At 44.3% G+C, this 14,941-nt stretch overlaps 1 protein-coding gene across 1 annotated transcript in view; it reads right to left on the bottom strand.

Moving 5' to 3' along the window:
- The window catches only part of BMPER (BMP binding endothelial regulator), a 504,101-nt gene that overhangs the window by 422,568 nt on the left and 66,592 nt on the right, over positions 1-14,941 (bottom strand). Inside the window, exon 2 of the mRNA XM_070059710.1 lies at positions 12,886-13,027. The gene's annotated coding sequence lies outside the window, so the exon portion shown is untranslated. The remainder of the gene's footprint in view (positions 1-12,885; positions 13,028-14,941) is intronic.

Genomic DNA, 14,941 nt, shown 5'->3' with positions numbered 1-14,941 from the left:
GAACATCAGACCGCAGCAGCAGGTGTGAGGATTCTCCTAAGAATGCTTCTGCCACCCAATCCCTTTTTTTTTGTTACTCACGTGGGAAACCTAGATCGAGTTCCTGGCTTGAGCCCAATCCAGCCCCAGCTATTGAGGGAATCTGGAGAGGGAATCAGTGGATGGAAGATCTCTGTCTGTCTGTTTCTGTCTCTCTGCCTTTCAAATAAAAAATTTTTAAAGAGAAATGTCTTAAGTAAACCACTTGTTACCTATGAAGTACTTCATAGCTGATAATGTCCCCTACTTTCCCTAACATCACTATGCAGTAGAGCTGTGTCTATGACCGCAATTCCTTGGGCAAAGAAGTAAGTGGCAGCTGCGCAGGAACTCACTTTCTGGGATACCAGACACACACAGAGCTTTCATGGATTTGTTATTTTTCCTTACGATATCAACCTAAAACAATACCTATTGCAACCACCCCAGCAAACCCTCCTGTACAAACTGACTGATCACCGCTCCCAAATAATGACTCCTTTTGTGTCACAGATATCAGAAGACCACGACACAGACATAAAAGCAGAATGTCCTGGCACCCATGAGACGCTTGGTGATAAATTAGCCCCCAGTGTAGAGGCCTGGGGCCACCAAGGTACTATTCACAACACCCAGCAGACACAACTTTCATTTTGTTTCTCCTCCTTTGAATAAAAATCTGTCTGATGCTTCACCTACAATGAAAATATTCTACAAGTTGTAAAAGACAAAAGTAATAACACACTCCATAGGCGTGTGTAACCATGAGATAATTGTGCTTCTCAGTTTGTTGATGTCATCCCACCCCCAACCCGGGTGTTATAATGTGTGCCTTGTTGTGTGGTAGTTCCCCAAAAATATTATTCATGGAAAGTTTATAATAACAAAGCATTATCATAATAAATATTGGTCACAAGGGTCTTTTATCAAAGAGAAGACTGCAACCCTTGCTCATATTCTGTGCCCTAGATTTAAGATTAAATTTCACTTTTTTAATCAAAGATTTTAAATCCTAAGAACTCTAAACCTTGAAATTGATATACCCTCTTTTGAAAGAAAAATTAGATTGGAATTGTCAGAGGAGTGATCAAAATGACATGAAGCAAATCAGATGACGTGTGGGTAAGAGGTTTTCTTTAGTTTAGCTGTCAGGAAAACATTGAAGCGTCTTATCTCCCTCAAAGCCCCAAAGCCAGTGTCCCAGGCCAAGCAAGCCAAAATTGTTTTAAGAAAAAATAAAGGCACAAAAGCCTTCTTAGGAAATTCACATTTAAAGTGTTACTTAAGCCCACAGCTTGGACTAGTCAGAAATGGGGAGTCAGGACGGTGGGAGGCAAATGAAAGGGGAAATTATTTATACTGAAGATCAAATCCTGTTAAAGAGAACTCTAAAGAGACTGGGGTTGTTTAATTATTCTACCCTATTATTCTATCAAATATTCCTTGAAGTAAATGGGTCAGGATTTAGACCTTAGAATTTAATTATTTTACATAATTTCGTTGCAGGGGCATTTGTTTAAATGCTTTCATTGAAAAGAGAGCTTGCTTTTAAAAATCCCTTTATAATGAAGTATTGGTAACTTCTGAGCCGTCATTCAGATCATTTACAATGAGTAGTGCAAGAGAGGTAAACCTGCAGTTCACAACTGTGGGAGCACTGGTGACTGAAACTGCTGTTCTGAAAATGAACTGTGATCTCCCTTGTGTTAACTCTCATACAAAGAAAGATTCAGAAAGGGTTGGTACATGTAGTCTCCTGCCTTCCTGAGGATGATATCATAACCAAGGTAGAATGAGTTCCTGGCCCCAGTTCTTCACCCCGCCCTTGTCCCGGCTTCACTGGGATGGGTATGCTTCCCTAACTGCATCATTGGGGTCAATCAGAAACTGATGAATAATAATGATCTCGTAATGATTCTCATTATGAGGGGTAGTGGACTTCTTACAGGGGCTAGACCTTTTTATGCTCTTGGGCAGGGTTAAGCAGTACATGGAAGGCTGTTGCCCTTGCATCTGGTGTTTGGTTGAAGAACAGCAAAAGTGACACAAGAAAGCTGGATGTGAAGAGAGCAAAAGAAATGGCCACTGGAGCCATACATATAACCTAATCACACATGGGTGCTCACTGTCCTCAGGCCTCCATCACTCAAGCAGAAATGCAGAATAACTGGTACATTTCTCCGTGGAACCATCCACAAAACCCACCGTCAGGTAACCTGAAGGAAATTTCGGGGACCCTACAGGATTTTTGGACTGCTGCTGCCCCACACCAACAAGGGGAGCAGCAGTGATCTGCAACAGTCATAGGCATGACCATTTCACTTATGCCTTCTGAATCTTGCACAAAATTCCCTTGTGGCCAACCCTACCCCACACACATGCAGGGAACGGCAATCTTAGGAACAGGGTTGCAGCTTGGCTGAGCCACCACACTACTCCCTGACTCTCAGATTACCCACGTGATTTGGCATGGCCAATGGCCTGCAGGCATAAGTGACAATACACAAATTCTATGTCTTAAATGTAAGAGATCTTAAGTGCCACTTGGCCACTTCTGTCACCTTGGGCAGAACTGAAGTGAGAGGCAGAGCAAGCCCAGTGTACGTGTGTGAGCAACAACGAAGGGTTGTTGAAGGCACTGAGTTGTGGAAAGTACATGATACAGACCTGCCTCCACCTTGATTATGAAAGACCCCTCTATCCATCACCCTCATGATTCCCAGGTCCCACCAGGTACCAGGCTCCTACTGCCTACATACTCATAACCAGAAATTAATACCAACTGAAACTCTGCAACAAGAATTTTTCTCACTTTCCCAATTGCTGGACACCCTAGTTTTAAAAATAGGTGGGGCACATATGTATATATTCACCACTGGACACAATAATATAAACCTTGAGAAAAACAACTGAAGAAACATACAAGACTTGCTTGAAGATAAACATAAAATCTGATTGAAGGATATGAAGATATGGGAAGGTACAATGTTCCCACGTGGGAAAACACAGTATAACAAGAGGCCAGTTCTTCAAATCAAATTAGGAATATAACATAATTCTTAAAATCTCAGTGGGATTATGGGGTAGAGAAAGCTTGGGACCATCATGAGGAAAAAGAAATGTTTGAGAATAGCCAAGAAATACCTTTCAGGGATAAGGAGAGCACTCTGCGACCTGATGGCAAAGGCCCTGTGGTCCTGAGACTGCAGGATTCCTTGCCTCAAAGACCTCCACTTTTGCCAAGGGGCTCTGGAAATAAAGAAACTCAATAAAGCTGATGAGAATAGCGCATATTCACACACACAAATAAGTCTTCCCTTTGTGTGTGTGTGTGTGTCTTTTTTTAGTCACATCTTTCCACTCTTTCAGTGACTATAAAGGTCTGCGAGTTGGGATTTGTCCCTGGGCAAAAGAGGCAACCACTGGCTTCCAATACAGCCCCAGTGGTGCAAATGCAGTCAGCTCCTTACTTGTTCTTTTTTTTTTTAAGATTTATTTATTTATTTGAAAGTCAGAGTTACACACAGAGAGAAGAAAAGGCAGAGAGGGAGAGGCAGAGAGAGAGAGGTCTTCCAATTGCTGGTTCACTCCCCAGTTGGCTGCAACAGCTGGAGCTGAGCCGATCCAAAGCCAGGAGCCAGGAGCTTCTTCCGGATCTCCCACGTGGATGCAGGAGCCCAGGGACTTAGGCCATCTTCTACTGCTTTCCCAGGCCATAGCAGAGAGCTGGATTGGAAGTGGAGCAGCCGACATTTGAACCAGCACCCATATGGGATGCTGGCACTGCAGGTGGAGGCTTTACCCACTATGCCACAGCACTGGCCCCTCCTTACTTGTGATTTAGCCTTACAACAGCCTGCTGTCTGGACCAGGCACAAAAGAGTGATGGCAAAAGGTACAAGGCTCACAATAAACAGAGCTGAGATTAATTAGATTTGATCTTTAAGGAAAAGACTTCCCTAATGTTCAGAGCCTTCTTATTTTAACCACAAAAATTATGAATGTTGAGGAAATCACAGGCCAGCCACTAACACTCGTCTATGGATTTTTCCTGACTGCTTTATGATGGTACCATCAGCTACAGCCTTTTGAGTCAAAGGCTTTACTGAAAAAAGATTCATGAGAGAGCTCAAGCATCAAGTATACATTGGCCAACATATGGTGCCCGGCTCCGTCTATGGCCTATGGCCAAGGGAATCCAGAGAGCAGTCTCCCAAGGATTCTCTCCTAGGAAGGGTGTGTGCAGCTGAAGCTGGGGGCTGGAGATGGAGTTCAAAACATGGACCAGCAACACAGGCTTGACTGCAAGAGGACTTTAAAAAAGTCATGAAAAATGCAATTAAAATAATTTTATTTTTATGCAAAGATTTTATATATTCATGTATAGTGGTATTGTAATTCACATTTTCATGAACCTTTTGAAGACAACTTATATGCACGGACTTCAATTCTTTGGCACCAAAACTTACCTATTTTTCAAACCTTTTACCTACCTACCTACCTGAGAGGCAGAGAGGAAAGAGAGAGAGCCCATTCATTGGTTCACTCACCAATAACTGCATGGCTAGGCCTACAATGGGGCCAAAGCCAGTAGCCAGGAATTCAGTTCAAGTCTTCCACTGAGGTGGGAGGAGCCCAATTACTTGAGTCAGCACCTGCTGCCTTCCAGGGTTTGCATTAGCAGGGAGTTAGAGTCAGGAGCCAGAGGCAGGTATTCAGATCGGGCACTTCGATGTCAAACAGGGCATCTTAGAGGCTAGGCCAAATGCCAGCCCCTAAACTTGTTTTTATTTTTTATTTTACTTTTTTTAAAATATTTATTTATTTACTTGAAAGTCAGAGTTACACAGAGAGACAAGGAGAAGCAGAGAGAGAGAGAGAAAGAGAGGTCTTCCATCTGCTGGTTCATTCCCCAGATGGCCACAACGGCCAGAGCTGCACCAATCCAAAGCCAGGAGTCTCTTCCGGGTCTCCCACATGAGTGCAGCGGCCCAAGGACTTGGGCCATCTTCTGCTGCTTTCCCAGGCCATAGCGGAGAACTGGATCAGAAGTGAAGCAGCCAGGACTTGAACTGGCACCCATATGGGATGCCAGCACTGTAGGCGGCAGCTTTAGCCACTGCGTCACAGCACCAGCCCCTAAACCTGTTTTTAAATTCTATTTTCCATGAACTTATGTTCATGAACTCATATGTTAAGGAAGTTTAGCCAGGGGAAGGGAGAAGACCCAATAATAAAACATCTGGGATTTAAACCCCACCTATGCAGATAGCTTCTCAGAGACTCACCTTCCCAACAGTAGGAGGGTAATAGTGGCTCCCATGTGGTAGCTCTTGATGAGGATTAAACAAGAAAATTATGTAAGGTTCTGAGTATGGTGTCTGACACACAGAGGCACTCCATAGATGCTCTGTACACAAGTGGATATTGAAACCAATGCTATAAGTCCTGGACAAGAGACACATTCAATAAGCAGCAGGGGAGGTAGGGCTGTTAATTTAGCCTGAGAACTTGGGTTAGGTTCTCAACAGGAGGTAATATTTGAGCTAGGACTTCAGAAATGAAGCAGTTTTTACAGTCGGAGGACTTTCTAGGAAGAAGTACGTACAAAAGGAGGGAGGCGGAAGAGGCATAGGGGTCTGTGGATGTGAGGAGAGAAAGGTGACGTCACCAGTGCAGCTCAGCCTAGGTTGTGGGGTACCCTCTGTGCTACAGGGAGGAGTGGGGACTTCACCATGCAGTTGGTCGGTAGCCATGGAAGGCTGGGAAGCAGGTCAGGTCCCCAGTCAGACAACACCAATTCCTTATGCCACCTTTCCCTTCCCAACTTGAAACCTTGAAAAGTAAAGAAAAGCAGGCCGGTGCTGAGGCTCAATAGGCTAATCCTCCGCCTGTGGCACCGGCACACCGGGTTCTAGTCCCCGTAGGGGCGCCAGATTCTGTCCCGGTCGCTCCTCTTCCTGTCTAGCTCTCTGCTGTGGCCAGGGAGTACAATGGAGGATGGCCCAAGTGCTTGGGCCCTGCACCCCATGAGAGACCAGGAGAAGCACCTGGCTCCTGGCTTCGGATCAGCGCTGGCCACGGTGGCCACTGGAGGGTGAACCAACGGCAAAGGAAGACCTTTCTCTCTGTCTCTCTCACTGTCCACTCTGCCTGTCAAAAAAAGAAGAAAAAAGAAAAGAAAAGAAAAGAAAAGCAACAGAGCGATGGTTAAGAAGCAGACAGCCCCAGAATCCCCTCGTCCTTTAGCTGCAGAGCCTGTGCTGCCTGAGGCATGATCTTCCCACCACAGCCTGGCCCAGCCATTCCTCGTTACGTGGCTGTTCCATCAAAGGCTCTTATGATCCATTTTCCCAGACTCCCTTCAGGTATCATAAGAAAATATTTGACCACTGGGAGTCCACTAAATGTCATGTCTAATTTAATCTTAAATCCATTTCCACAGGCAAGGTAGTCAGGGAGTAAACCTCAGCCCATGTCCCAGAGTTCTTGTTTCTCTAGCACTTCACCCACATCTCCGTCCCCCAGAGGAAGTAGAAATGGGCAGGGAGGTGAGCAGGTAGACCCTGTGCCTTACTGATTTGTTTTCTATCCTAAGCCCTGGGTTTCTTTCTGATTGTGACAGGACAAACAGGACCCAGACAAGGGAGACAAACTTGTTTATTTCAAAAGCATAAATTACATCCAATGATCAGAATACTAATTATATCCAAATAAGCGCCTCTGCTTCACCCTAAAAATTTTGGTTTTCTCAGCTGCTCATTTAACTTTGAATGGTGTAGAGGGAGCCTGGAAAGGGAGACATTTAACCTTACTGTAGATCTAAGCCCCCTCCCTTACTCTGTCCTCCTGAGTCATTTCCTGCTCTTCCTCATGGTAGGATGGTGGTGGTGCTGAAATGATTCCAGTTCGAGCTGGGTCAGATGGTGCGAAGAGCCCTGAATGGGGATGGGGAGGTGGCTCTGCAAACATGTTCCGACAGGAGCCAAAACCACACCCCATACGACTCAGCCCTTGTACCCAGGGGGTAAAGGAACTGAGAAGATTCTCAGCAAGGTCTCTTCCCACTCTGGCTGTGATGATTACACAAGTGCAACTCAAAGTTACCTTTGTTTCTGAATCATATTTGGTTGTATTTAAAATTATTTATTGATGGAGCCAGCGCTGTGGTGTAGCAGGTAATGCTGTTGCCTGCAGTGCCATCATCCCATGTGGGCTCTGGTTCAAGTCCCAGCTGGTCCGCTTCTGATCCAGCTCCCTGCTATTGCCTGGGAAAGCAGTAGAAATTGGCCCAAGTCTTGGGCCCCTGCACCCACGCAGCAGACCTGGAAGAAGCTCCAGGCTCCTGGCTTCGGATCAACCCAGCTCTGTCTATTGCTGCCATTTGGGGAGTGAACCAGCAGATGGAAGAATTCTCTTTCTGCCTCTCCCTCTCTCTCTCTCACTTTGCCTTTCAAATAAATAAATAAATCTTTACCAAAAAAATAAAATAACATTATCTATTGAGGGGTGGACATTGTGGCACAGCAGGACACCTGTATCCCTTATCAGAATGCCTTAGGTTGAGTCACATCTCTGCTTCCCTTCCAGCTTCTCACTAATGTGTACTCCAGGAGGCAGTATACAATGGACCAAGTACTTGTGTTCCTCCCACCCACATGAGAGACCCAGGTGGAGTTCCTGGCTCCTGGCTTTGGCCTGGCCCAGCCTTGGCTATTATAGGCATTTGGGGAATGAACTAATGGGTAGAAGACCTCTCTCTCTTTCCCTCTCTCATTATTTCTTTCAAACAAATAAACTTAAAAATTTATTTATTGAAATTTCTCGTGTTATGTGCATTAGCACAATGCCACTCAAAATGTTGCCATGCAGCCATCCCATTCCTGGGAATTTACCCAAATGAAAAGAAATCAGCATGTGAAAGTGCTACCTGTACCTGCATGGTTACTGAAGCTCAGTTCAATAGCTAAGATACGGAATCAACCCAGATGTCCATCAACTGATGACTGGATAAATAAACTGTGGCACATATATAATATTATATAGAGAATATATATTACATATTACATAAGATATAATATACAATATAAAATAATATAAAATATTACATATAATATTATATAATATATTATATATAATGTATAATGGAAAACTACTCAGCCATAAGAAATGAAATCCTACCTTCTGCAGAAAATTGGATATAACTGGAAACCATTACACTTAGTGAAATAAGCCAGTCCCCAAAAGACAAATACCATATGTTTTCCTGATCTGCGATAACTAAAAGAGTACCAAAAAGTGTAATGTATAGGAGTGAAATTGACATTTTGAGATTTGATGATTGTTTACAGCTCTTGTGTCTACTGTTGAAGAACAGTGTTTTTTCCTTCTTACTCTCTGTTGAACTCTTACTTAGGGTAGGGTTAATCTTATGAGTATAGAGTAAACTGAAAGTAGACCACTGTAAAAATTAAGAGAGGGAATAGGAGAGGAAGGAGGAGGAAGCATGGGAATGTGGGCAGGAGGGAAGGTAAGGTGGGAAGTATCACTATGTTCCTAAATCTGTATATATGATACATGAAATTTGTTTACCTTAAATAGAAAAATTAAACATATGCAAATAAACAAAAATGTTGTCATGGACTCATGCAGGTCTGCAAAGTGTTACTGAGTGGTGCTGAGATAAGTAGATAACTTTAGAAGAAGCATTTAGAAATGTTATGGTAATGTAATGTGTCTATGACATGCACCTGGTGATTGATGACTTTGATTGAGCTTGCATGATGAGCTGCATGTAACATGAATTGTACTCTGACTGTATGCAGTAAGACCGTATATGAAGTAGAAATTTAAAAGAAGCAAATACTCCAAGTCAGTAATAACAGTCACATTGATAATTTGTACCCTTGATTTGATGTGATGAGAATAGTATTTGACCTCCATGGGCTTTCTCCCAATAGCCCATGATGCTAGTTTTATCATAAAAAGTCATCAGACAAATTCCAGGAATGGGACAGTCTATAAAACACTTGGCTAGTATTCAAAGTCATCAGAAACAAGGCAAGTTTAGGGGTAGGTGTTAAGACTCCACTTGGGACACCCACACCCCCATATCATTGTGCCTGGATTTGAGTCCCCACTCTAATCTCCATTCTAGCTTCTTGCTAATACAAACCTTGGAAGGCAACAGGTGAAACAGTAGTTGAGTAGCTGCCACCAAATGCATTGAATTTTTGGCTCCTGATTTTAGCCTAGCCCAACCTCGGATATACTGGGAACTTAGGTAGTAAAACAGAGCACGGGCTCACTTTCTGTCTGCTCCTTTCACCCTATTTGCCTTGGTCATAGTCAAGAGGAGCTAGGGAGACACAATGATTATATGTAATATATCCTGGAGGGAATCCTGGAACAAAGAACATTAAGTAGAAATTTAAAGAAATCTAAATAATTGAGCTTAAGTTATTTTTTTAAGAATTTAAATAAAATATGCCGGCACCGCGGCTCACTAGGCTAATCCTCCGCCTAGCGGCGCCGGCACACCAGGTTCTAGTCCCGGTCGGGGTGCCGGATTCTGTCCCGGTTGCCCCTCTTCCAGGCCAGCTCTCTGCTGTGGCCAGGGAGTGCAGTGGAGGATGGCCCAAGTGCTTGGGCCCTGCACCCCATGGGAGACCAGGAAAAGCACTTGGCTCCTGGCTCCTGCCATCGGATCAGCGCGGTGCGCCGGCCACAGCGTGCCGGCCGCGGCGGCCATTGGAGGGTGAACCAACAGCAAAGGAAGACCTTTCTCTCTGTCTCTCTCTCTCACTGTCCACTCTGCCTGTCAAAAAAAAAAAAAAAAAAAAAAGAATTTAAATAAAATAAATAAATTGGTCTTACCACAAATAAAATAATTATTTTCCTAACAAAAATTAATTCATGGAATCTTCTCAAAAGCCCTGGGAGTTATGGGGAATAGGTACGATGATTACCATTTAATGAATTTTATGGATGAGGAAAGCAAGATGAATGATGTTCAGTGAGTTGTGAAGGAACAAGGTCAGAGTCCTCGGAACTTCTATTCCTCTCTCCTGTCTCCTCTTCTCTCCTCTCCTCTTCCCTCCCCTCCCCTCCTCTCCTCTCCCCTCCCCTCCCCTCTTCTCTCCTCTCCCCCTCCCAAGAAGAGACATGTATCCAAGTATATGCTACTTTTATGATTATTTTAACTAAACATGCTCTATGTAAAAAGTTAGAAAGTATATACAAGGATAGGCCGGCGCCGCCGCTCACTAGGCTAATCCTCCGCCTAGTGGCGCCGGCACACCGGGTTCTAGTCCCTGTCAGGGCGCCGGATTCTGTCCCGGTTGCCCCTCTTCCAGGCCAGCCCTCTGCTGTGGCCAGGGAGTGCAGTGGAGGATGGCCCAGGTGCTTGGGCCCTGCACCCCATGGGAGACCAGGAAAAGCACCTGGCTCCTGGCTCCTGCCATCGGATCAGCGCGGTGCGCCGGCCGCAGCGCGCCGGCCGCGGCGGCCATTGGAGGGTGAACCAACGGCAAAAGGAAGACCTTTCTCTCTGTCTCTCTCTCTCACTGTCCACTCTGCCTGTAAAAAAAAAAAAAGTATATACAAGGATAAAAAAAAAAGTTTTTTGGAATTCTGTTTGAAAGGCAGAGGAGAGACAGAGAACTTCCTTTGTCTGCTTTACTCTGCAATCCAGCAACAACCAGGGCTGGGTCAAGCCAAAACCAGGAGCCCAGAACTCCATCTTGGTCTCCCACGTGGGTGGCCAGGACCCCAGCACTCAAGACGTCACCTACTGCCTTCCAGGATGTGCATTAGCAGGAGCCAGGGCTGGAATCCGCACTCTGGTACAAGATGCAGGCATCTTAACCACTGCACCTAATGCCTGCTCCATAAGAAACAAATTGGTTTTTAAAATTCCTGATTAAATTCTCAATCCAGAGCAAAAAGTTGTTAACCTTTGGATTCCCTTTTTCCTTTGACTCTTTCATGAGAACGTATCATGTGAAGTGAAGGGAACAAGTACTGGAACCAAAAGAGGGAGGGAATGAAAGAGCAAGAGAGCACTGTGTGGAGAGAACATCCAACAGGCCATTAGGGAATGGGATGCTGGGTGCAGGGACGCAGGCAGTCTGCTGGAAAAGAGGGAGGAAAGAATGGAAGTTCAACGGCTGGCAGAACAGACAGAAGTGTTATCTAGACCAGAACTGAAAATGCCAAGGGAGGCAGGGAGCGCTGGTGAAAGAAGGCCCTGCAGGAGGCGGGAGGGAGGGGTCCCTGGTCCTGGGGCAGAGGCCAGCCTTAGAACAAAGGAAGGCCTGGGTTCCTCAGAAGCAAAATGAAACAAAGAGGAGAGTTAGAATACAGTGATTTCTGAGATACAAAAGAGAAAATTCAAGCCAAATTATATCCTCCTGCTTTGACAAAGTATGACCTGAGATCACTGAAGATGGGCTGAAAATGTAGTCAGAGTTTTGAGAAGGTATAGGAAGTTTGAAACACCTGCTGCTGCTCTGGGTTTGAGCCAAAGAATTCATCAGGAATTATTATTTTTTTAAAAGATTTATTTTATTTATTTGAAAGACAGAGTTACAGAGAGAGAGAGAGAGAGAGAGACAGAGAGACAGAGAGACAGACAGAAGAGAGGTCTTCGATCTACTGGATTACTCCCCAGATGGCCAGAAGAGAGGTCTTTGATCCACTGGATTACTCCCCAGATGGCCACAACAGCCGGAGTTACGCCAATCTAAAGCCAGGAGCCAGGAGCTTCTTCCAGGTCTCCCACATGGGTGCAGGGGCCCAAGGACTTGGGCCATCTTCCACTGCTTTCCCAGGCCATAGCAGAGAGCTGGATCAGAAGAGGAGCAGTCGGCATATGGGATATCAGTACTTCAGGCCAGGGCTTTTACCCACTGCACCACAGCGCCAGCCCCAGTTCATCAGAAATTAATGAGCAGTTTCTAGCACAACTAAAGCTAAGGCTATCAATTCTTAACTTTGTCAGAGGAACAATGGCTACCCTTGAATAAACTGCACTGGTGTACCTTCAACACATTTTCCTAAGGTTGGCACAAGGTGCTTCATCTACCAAGAGCTGAATTCAACATTCTCCACACAAAGTGATGTGACTCAGGCTGAGCTGCACTTGTCAGTCAGCATCACTGGCCTTAGAAGAAATGTGCTCCGCTACCTAAGCTCATATAGTGGGCATTCAAGTAAGAAATCTGAGGTCATGAGGGAGAACAGAACCCACTCCCAAAAGGAAATCACACCAGAATTAAGTACAGCCATCTCTTGTTGTCTATGGAGGACTGGTTCCAAGACTCCGAGTGCCTTGCGTAAGATGGCATAGTGTTTGCAAACAACCACAACCTACTCACCTTCTCCATGTTTTTTACATTATGTATAGATTAGTTCTAATAATCAAAACAATGTAAATAGTTGTTATGCTTATTTCTTAGGGAACAACAAGACAGTCTGTGTATTCAATGCAGACCCTTATTCTTTTTGCAAATACTTTCCAACTGTAGTTGGTTGAGTCCATGAGTGCAGAACCCGTGGAGCAGAGCAGACAAGGAAGTGTTAAGGACGTACCTGAGGAGTTAGGACTGAGCAGTCTTCTGGTAGTACTGCCAATTTGCCCCTCAGACTGGCATACCCTCTCCTATTCTTCCTTAGAAACAAATCTCAATTTTGTTGATAACAACAACATGACTAACTAAAAGACTACATTTCCAGGCATTCTGATGGAATGGCATATGAATTGTGCAAGCTGAAGTCACTGGATGAAGTTTCCAGAAAAAAAAAAAAAAAAAAAAAAAACCTTTAATATGTGAATATGGGAGGAAAAAGAAGGAAAAGAAGACTCACCCTTCGTCTAATGCAGAGAAGCTTCCAGAGGAGTAGGAGCAACCATTGGTCTGTGGTGAAGAAAACCAAAGAGGACCAAGAACCTGGGTCCTGGTGTCCTTGAGCTGTGGTCACAGCTGTGTTCCTGCCAACTGCTTGTTACCTAAGGAAAACAGAACCAGTGATTCATTTAGGGGTCTGCTTTGGGGTACTCTGTTTCTCCCAGCCAAATATAATCTCAAATTCATACAAGAGACCACAGTGCACTTCAGTCATTAATTTAGAAACAAAGTTTCAGATTATTTGCTTGAGCCAGAATTTCATGCCGCGATTCTGCCTTGAAAGAACCAGGCCATCCTATGGGGATTTGGAAGTTCTTTCGTAGAACTGGGGTTTTTATTTTGGGGTGTCTGTGTTGGCTGTAAAGTGAGCTGACCTACACGCACCACATATGATAAGCATGAAGCCGCCCAACTGGTTTTATTAGTTTTCCTTGGGCTTTGGTCTGAAAAGGTTTCTTGCTGAGTTGATTTCGCCCCCGATAACTTCCTTTACACTCCACTTCCTAATCGAAAAAGGCCCACATCAGGGGTAGAGAAACAGAGACCAATCCTTTCCCAGCCCTCTCCTGGGGCTCCTTAGCTCTTTACTACACCGCTGGGCTGGCTTAGCAAAAGCAATTTGATGTCCAGAATTTCCTGGCAGCCGTCCACAACCCTGTCTGCCTCATCAGAAAACTCCAATCAGTGAAGTCTGTGGCTAAAGGGAGCCTGATCCGAATGGTGGTGTTGCTGCACTTTGTTCTTTTTCCGATGTGCGCCGCAGTTACAGTGGTTTTGTTCTTTGTTATTCCTGAAAGTTGACATGGTTTTGAGAAGTGAAACATGTGTCCCTAAATTCGAGCCCATACTCCCTCAGGTGAAGCTCTCCAAGTCATTAACCTTAAGGTCAGTCTTAGAGCTGGGCTTTTTATATTGGATTCCAAGAGCTACCATTCCAGAGCCTACATTTATAAATTGTTGTCAGTTGTAATGTAATTGCTCCAAGCCAAATCAAAAGGCCAATATGTAAAACCAATCAAAGCACAGGTGTCTAATTAAAATGGAGGCATGGCCAGGGTTGGAGGGAGCATGAAGGGTAAAGAGTTAAGGTCCCCTCCAAGGGGATCCCCATGGAGAATCCTCCAAAGAACGCTGGGATTCCAAAGAACGCGGTTTGAAAGCTGTGTTGTCAGTAAGCCTAGAATGGCAAGATGTTTTGTCATTATCTCTAAGATAAGCAAGCTAAAGGTAACTGGAATCCAGAACACTGGGGACTCAGGAATGAAAGAGTCCACTTAAAAGCCTCCACTCTGGGGAAGGCATTTGGCCTAGCAGTTAAGATGCCTGCATCCCACGTTAGTGGCTGGGTTTGATTCCCAACTCCAGCTCCTGATTCCAGCTTCCTACCAGTGTAGACTCTGGGGGACAGAAGTTGTTGGCTCAGATAGCTAGGTCCCTGCCACCCATGTGGAGACCTGGATTGAGTTCCCTGCTCTTAGCTCTGTTCCCAGCCCAGACCTGGCTGTTACATGCATTTAGGGAGTGATGGGGACTCTCTCTCTCTCTCTCCATTTCAAAATAAATAAATAAATAAAATTTTAAAAAATATTCTCTCCATTCCTAAATTATGTAACTACTATTCTGGTTCTTATTTTCTTTAATTTTATCAATATAAAGAGAACAGATTTCATACCTTCCATAAGTACAGTTCCAAGAAGACAACCACACTTGCCTCACTCATCCCTCCTCCTCAATCCCTCTTCCTCCTTCCTCTCTCTTCATCAGTTTTTGCAAAGACATAATTTTAATTTACTCTATATTCACAACCTCAATTTGCCATTAACCATAATACTCAACAATAAAAAGTAGGAAGATCACAGTTCCATGTGAGTATAAACAGGGCTGAAAATGATAATCACAAAATATCCATTTCATTCCTATACACTTTTTGTATTCTATATTAACTGCCACATATCAGAGAAAAAAATGATATTTGTCTATTTAAGACTGGCTTATTTCACCAAGCATAGTTATTT

Source organism: Oryctolagus cuniculus, chromosome 16 (genome assembly GCF_964237555.1).
Source record: "Oryctolagus cuniculus chromosome 16, mOryCun1.1, whole genome shotgun sequence".
In the NCBI taxonomy this organism is placed as follows: domain Eukaryota; kingdom Metazoa; phylum Chordata; class Mammalia; order Lagomorpha; family Leporidae; genus Oryctolagus; species Oryctolagus cuniculus.
Note: the sequence above shows the minus strand (reverse complement) of the source record. Positions and strands in the feature narration are given on the sequence as shown.